The sequence below is a fragment of the Spermophilus citellus genome, assembly GCF_964194105.1.
Source record: "Spermophilus citellus genome assembly, chromosome: 15".
NCBI lineage: Eukaryota > Metazoa > Chordata > Mammalia > Rodentia > Sciuridae > Spermophilus > Spermophilus citellus.
The window spans coordinates 63,654,635-63,661,999 of NC_138195.1; the positions used below are offsets into that span (position 1 = coordinate 63,654,635).

Sequence of the window (7,365 nt, forward strand, 5' to 3'; positions counted from 1 at the left end):
TGATTTTAGACCAAATGAGTGAGGGTCATTAAGAAATAATGATCTTTGACCATTTGTATCTAAGAAATGCCTGGCATTTTTTAGAATTTCCAGTAGAACATTGAGGAACGAGAATTATGATTCAACCTTTAAACAAACACGGCTGTAAACAAGACTGTAAAGCAGACCTCAGGAATGTGGTCATAAATAAGGTCAATATTTGATTAGTGACATCAATCTAGGTAAAACATTATTTTAAGGAAGCTGACTTCTGGAAGTCCACTTAAAATGCCTAGCTTCACAATTTATAAAAACTACGTCTCTATAATTGAAAGTGTTAAGACTCCCTTATGTGTCCACAGAAGCCATCAATGTAATGGTGGCTGATACAGGGTTAAAAAAGTGCACAGTAGTTAGAAATGTAATTAAGGAAGACAGATAAGTGAGGTGCATGAAGGAAGCACGTGTTGAGTTGGGATTTTCACTACCAGTATGGCTGAAATGTATGCTATGTAGGAAGATTTAAATGTCTAATAGGGTTTTTATTAAACAATGAGAGACTGTTCTGTCATTGAATTGATGTTATAGAAAAATATTTAGTGCTATATAAAACGTTGCATTATAATTAATGCAACATTACTTATAGATAAAAAGCATGTTTTGAGAGAATATTATATTACCCTGTTTTTATTAAAGATGTACACATGACCATTCATTACCAATGAAGAGGGGAAAAAAATTACAGTTCTGAAATTCTGATTTTATTTCAAAATGGTGGACTATGAGTGGCTTTTCTTTTATTTCACTTTTTAAAAATATTTTTTAAATTGCTTGTAGTATATATTGCTTTTGGGGGGGGGGCAGGGGTAACTTCAGGGGCACTCGGCCACTGAGCCACATTCCCAGTTCTATTTTGTGTTTGATTTAGAGACAGGGTCTCACTGAGTTGTTTAGCACCTCGCTTGTGCTGAGGCTGGCTTTTGAACTCATGATCCTCCTGTCTCAGCCTCCCAAGCTGCTGGTACTACAGGCATGGGCCACCACACCCAGCAATGTATTGCTTTTGTAATGAATTGAAAAGGAAAATATGAAAGAGAATTAGGGAAAATGTAGAGAATTTTAAGATTATTTCAAAGAGCAAAAGAGGAAGTATGAGGGAGAAATAATATAAAACCTTATATTTGAATCTTCAAAGTGCTTTTTAATTCAAGGTCTAATTTAATTTCTATAACGACCTGGTAAAGGAGATTGGACAGGTATTCTTTCTATTTTGCAAATGGAAAAAAGTAGGGTCTGTAAGGTCAACCCAGCTATTTAAGGCAAGAGCCAGATCTCCTGAGTCATTCATGGACCTCAGATGGAATCACAGCAGACCCTGAAGTCACATCTGGCTTCAGTTTGGAAAGCCCACTGCCTGTGCTACTTCATCTCCTGGTGTGGCTCCCTGTTGCTTTAGCCCATCCAGAATCTCTTGCCCTGTCTTTTGGTCTCAGAACTCAGATTTTTCTCTATGGAATCCGTCCTCCCTCAATTTCAGTGCAGATTCCAGACAAGTTTATGACCCCAGCCCTGCCAGCAAGGGCCATGCTTGAAAATTTTGCCAACAGCATCAGCAAAGAGTTTGCTGAGTTGGGGAAGTAGGCAAGAGTCACTGTGACTTCTTCACTTCCACCAGGGGAAGGGTGCGCTGCCCGACACAAAGCCAATTCAGAGAAAAGGGTCAGAAGATGAAGATAGTGTCCAGCCAATTTTTTTGGATATCTGGGTCCAGGTGTGCCAAAAGTAGGTCTGCCTCCTGGACTCGTTGCTTACTGTACATCTTTTTTCCCTTGGTTTTCCTCCCCTTTCTCCTCTTTTTCTTTTTTATTTTATTTGAGTCAAATTCCTGTTAGTTATAAACAAGACTCCTGACAATTATGCTTTCCAACCTCAGTTTTCTCACCTGTAAAATGAGAATAATAATAATGATGCTCACCACCTTCACAGGATTGTGGTAGGACTTAATGGGTCAGTATGAGCACTTGTCACTTAGCAAGTGGTCAGTAAATGCTACCCATTATTTCTAAGAAACAGTTTCATCTTCTCTCAAAGAAAAGAAGTGAAAAATATCCCTCATGCATAAAAATATAGAAAATAGGAGATTAGATTCCTATAGCACAAGCTATAAGAAAAGAGAAAGCACTGTTGGTGAGTTCATCAGGGAATCGAGATTCCAGAATTTATGGCAGAGGAGTCACCAACTCCACACCTTTTTCCCTCCCTCTCTATCACACATGCATGCAGGCATGGGTGTACGTACACACACACACACACACACACACACACACACACACACACTCTAAATGGCAGGTGATGCTGGTGATACATGACCCAAGGGAAAACGGAACTGCTTTGTTAGCAATTATTAGGAACTGCAGAAATTGAGAGAGGAGGAGAAAGGGAAGATAAAGTGGTTGGCAGGACAGAAATGCTGATTTTGCAATGCAGTTTGGGGAGAGGGAAAGTAAACTAGGAGAAAGTTAGCTGGAACTCAGAGCGTTGGTCCTGTGTGGGCTGGAAAAAGAGGACATGGTGTCTGCACTCAGGACACATTCAGTCAAGGCTGTTGTTGGGCCAGGAAATCAGGAGTCTGATATTGCCAGGTTGGAGGGGCCTGAGGCTGAGCAAGACTCCCCCAAACACACACAGAAATAGACACACATATGCCCTGGATTAAACAGAAAAGGGCATTATATAATTCACAGGCTGTCCACAGGAGGCCCCAAGAATGGTCTTAGAGGTGTCCCAGCCTGACAGTGTCCACCCTAGGGAGGCTCCAGTGCACCCCCATTCTTGCTCCCCCACAGCACTGACACCATGCACAACTTGCACCATTGGTACTGGACCCTGGGTGCCAGAAACTCTGTGATTGTGCCTTAAACCCTTGTCTAAAAATGGGTTCTACACCCCCCAACTTCCTCAGATCCTCTCCCATGAAGCCAAGACTTACAGTATGTCTGATGGGTTAAGTTTAGGGTGCAAGCCTTGCTGCAAGAGGGCTGGGAAGTTTTGTACCTTGGGAAGGCAGGACCCAGGCTGCAGTTCAAATGGGCAATCATCAAGTATAATATATACCTCCACAATCACACTTCTACATTAGTGTGTTCGTATATGTGTGTGTGCACGTGTGAAGTAAACACACGACCCAGTGACCCATGTCTCACCATCCCCCTTCCAGGATGCTTTCATCCTTAAATATTCGAAGAACCATCTTTCAGCCTGTCATGGACAGCAGGAAGCCCAGTCCCCACCTTTGGGTGTCACTTGTCCTAAGTTCAGACCATTGCTCCAAGCACCATCTGGCCCCTCTTCTTGTGGCCCTGCTCATTCAGGTTGGCATTGTGCCCCAGACATGGACTGGGTCCTTTTCTCCATCTGGGAAAGGAAGAGCTGACACATGCTTCAGAGATCTAGCAGGCCCATGGGGAAGACGGCCCCTGGTGGGACAGGGTAGTTTGGCTCTGATTAGTCACTTCCTCTCCCTTAGGATTCAACCTTCTGTTTCACCTGAGGCCTTATTAAAGGTCTATAGAATCCCTGGTTTCTGAGGACCCATTGAAGGACTAGGGGTATAGTTTGGCGGTAGAGTGCTTGTCTAGCATGTGTGAGGTCCTGGGATTAATCCCCAGCACCATGATACTAATAATCAGCTAGCCCACATAAATCACAGGGACAAATAATGTTTTAAGGCATGGGGTTTTGCTGGGCCTGGTGGTATATGCCTGTAATCTCAGTAATTTGGGAAGCTGAGGCAGAAGGATTAGAAATTCAAGGACAGTCTGGGCAATTTAACAAGACTCAAAATATAAAAATAAGATTAAATGTGACTGGGGATGTAGGTCAGTGGTTGAGTGCCCCTGAGTGCCATTACCAGTAACTCAAGGGACAGGAAAAAAAATAATAAATATAAATCACTGCATTTTAGTCTAACCCCAGATGAAATCCCATTTGAGGTGAGAGTTGAGAAACTGCTCCCAACAGGCTCCTAGCTCAGAAAAACTCAGGGAGCAGAATAAGGTAATGCCCCAGAGTTGTCCCTGTTCCAGAGAACTAGGTAGCCATTCCTGCCCCACAGACCTGGAAAAGAGGAGGCAAAACAGGTGGTGGGTGATGCTCTTCTTCCTCAGCTTTCCTGGTTGTACACCTGCCATTCTAGCAATTTCCATGGCCATGAAGCATTGCCTGTATTTGTACCTGCCTCCACCCTGGGAGGCTAACATTTCCTAATTCATTTCTGCATGTTACTCAGTGCTTGTCTGTTAAATGACCAGGTCCTCTGCATCCTGCTCTGAGTCCCCCAGGAGTAAGCTATGATCTCTTCCTGCCTGCCAGGACATTTCATCCGACATCACTTTGGAATATTTGCTTTGTAGTCTCATATTTATCTATATTTGTAAGTGTGCCATTTGCCATGGTGCCCTCAACAACTAGCAGAGTACCTATTAGTGTTTTTGAGTGAAAAGGAAGGAAGGATGGATGGGTGGGTGGATGGGTGGATGGATGGGTGGGTGGAAAAACACCTGAGCTTCCAGCGATAATGGTTATGGTAGCCAAATGCCACCAGGGGGCAGTGTAGAGAAGCTTTTTCAAGGCCTTCCTACACTTCCCCAGACCCTGTTTGGCGGACTTTCAGAGCTTATTTTGTTTGAAATTTTCATTTGTGAGGAAAATGGATTCTGTATATCCCCAGCTTCCTCATATCCCCTCCAGAGTCTCACAGTTCCTGAGCTGATCCTTGTTGCTCTACTACAGTTACCCCACCGCCATGGGGTCTGAGGGTCCCAATGCAGCCAAGCCTCTGGCAGCTTTTTGTACAGCCAGATCCCTTCCTGGGAGGCTGCCCATTGGCCACTGGCTGGTGCACATAGATAGCATAGAAGAGATGGACCACTGAGTGCTCCCTTCTGGGCAGAAGCAAGGCCTGATCACTGGATGTCTTCCCAGCGCCTCACAGGGTCCCAGCAGCCTTAGTGGTTAAGACCTTCCCATGACATGTCTCCTCTCCTTTGGGACCTCTATCATTTGAGCTCGTACTTTCTAGGAAAGATTCAGAACATGTCCCCCAACAAATTATCCCAAAATTTTTATCTCCTGCATACTGTTCATCTGGCCCTACTTTTTAATTTCCACTGTCTTTGGGGGGAGAATGGGGGAGGGAGTGATGGTATGGTGGTGGCTCTCCCCCTCCCCTTCTTGTCCCTGTCTGTCCTCATAGCAGCATCCTGAGGGCCATGCCGTTCATGGCAGACAGACATCTGGCAGGTACACATAACTGCAAATTTTCCTTTTTGTTCATTCATCTGCTTAACTCTATTCAAATATTAAAAATGTTTTTAAGCACCTGCTATGTGTCAGATGCTAAACAACACAATTTTACATTTATGAAGCTCTTCCTACACTAAAGGCTTGACATTTGTTATATTATCTTTACGCAGGTTTGGAAGTAGGTACACTGATTCTTTATCCATTTTATGGATAAAGAAACAGAAAACTGGGGATATGGTGTCCCTTGCACAGAGCAGCAGCACTAGTAAGCCACAGAACAAGGAATCCCACCAAAGAGCTGCCACTCACATGACCAGGCCCTTCCACAAATGTCCTATGTTAGGCTTATGGCTCAGGACTCTTTCCCTTCATCTGCACCTTCATAGGTAACAACAGAGTGATACAGCACATAACCCCAAGAGCCAAGAGATGAGCAAGAAGTCAGAGACCCACGCCCCTAGGCCTGGGTTGCTGGTCCCTTAAATGCATTATAGCTGAGAGTCTTGGAGTGGAATTCCAGAATGTTCCATCTAGCTCAATTCTGCAGCTGCAGCATCACCATAAACTTGCAGCTCAGGGATGAACTCCAAAGTCACTGAGTTGAGAGGCAGGAGCCTGAGTCAGCTTGCCTTGGGCCTGACAAGCCATATGAGCTGGACCATCTATCCCAGCCATGCTCAACTCTAACACTGCTTCACCTATAAAATGGCAGACTCTGAATTCAGGAGGAGGTAGCAGCATGAATGTGAAAGGGTTTTAAAGTTCTGAGGTCTTTTTGTATAAATATATGTGTCCTTATTAGAACCATGTGCCAGGCTGTTGTGCCTTGACCGAGTTCTCCTGGAGGCCACAAGCACAGATTAGAATCAGTTTTTCTATTATAAAACTCAATGAGTGTCAAGGTGTCAACCTCCCTCTCTCCTCATTCCTTCCCTTCCTCCTTCCCTCCATCTCTTTCCCTTTCTTTCTTTTTTCTTCCTTCCTTTCTCTTTCTCTCCTTCCTTCCTTTTTTTTCCCTTAATAATTTCCATGAACACTTGTCCCAAAAGTAAGAGTTTAACAAAAAGTCAGGACATAATATTGCAATTAAAAATGGATGTGGGGCTGGATGTGGTGGTGCACACCTCTAATCCCTACAGCTCAGAAGATTAAGGCAGGAGGATTGTGAGTTCAAAGCCAGCCTCAGCAACTTAGTGAGGCACTTAGCAACTCAGCAAGACCCTGTCTCTAAATAAAATATAAAACAAGGCTGGGGATGTGGATCAGTGGCTGAGGACCCCTGGGTTCAATCCCCAGTACCAAAAAAAAAAAAAAAAAGTGGATGTGGGGTAGGCATTCAGTTGCACCAAGATGAAGCTGAATATCTCCTTCCCAGCCATTGGCTGCCAGAAACTCATCGAAGTGGATGATAAACGCAACTTCATACTTTTTATGAGAAGTGTATGGCCACAGAAGTTCCTACTGATGCTCAGGGTGAATAATGGAAGGGTTATGTGGTCCAAAGCCAGCAGAAGCAACAAACAAGGTTTCTCCATGAAGCAGGGTGTCTTGACCCATGGCCGTGTTCACCTGCTACTGAGTAAGGGGCATGCCTGTTATAGACCAAGGCGAACTGGAGAGAGAAAGCAAAAATCTGTTCAAAGTTGCATTGTGGATGCCAATCTGAGCATTCTCAACTTGGTTATTGTGAGGAAAAAAAAAAAAAAAGGAGAGAAAGCTATTCCTGTACTTACGGATACTACTGGGCCTTATTGGCTGAGACCCCAAAGAGCTCCTGGGACCCTCAAACTTTTCAATCTCTCTGAGGGAGATGATTCCACCAATATGTGGTCAGAAAAACCTTAAACAAGGAAGGTAAAAAATCCAGGACCAAAGCACCAAAGAAGATTCAGCATCTTGTTACTCCATGTGCCCTACAACACAAGTTCAGGCTTGTGTTGCTCTGGAGAAACAGCAGCAGAATATGCCAGACTTTTGGCCAAGAGAATGAAAGAAGTCAAAGAAAAATGCCAGGAACAGATGGCCTAGAGACGCAGGCTGTCCCCTCTGAAAATGTCTACTTCTGAGTCCAGTCAAAAATAA

At 44.0% G+C, this 7,365-nt stretch overlaps 1 pseudogene across 1 annotated transcript; it reads left to right on the forward strand.

The window, feature by feature from the left end:
- Positions 1 to 6,633: 6,633 nt before the first annotated feature.
- Positions 6,634 to 7,365, forward strand: LOC308634664 (small ribosomal subunit protein eS6-like; annotated as a pseudogene). The gene has a single exon. The product of its transcript is annotated as a small ribosomal subunit protein eS6-like (transcript).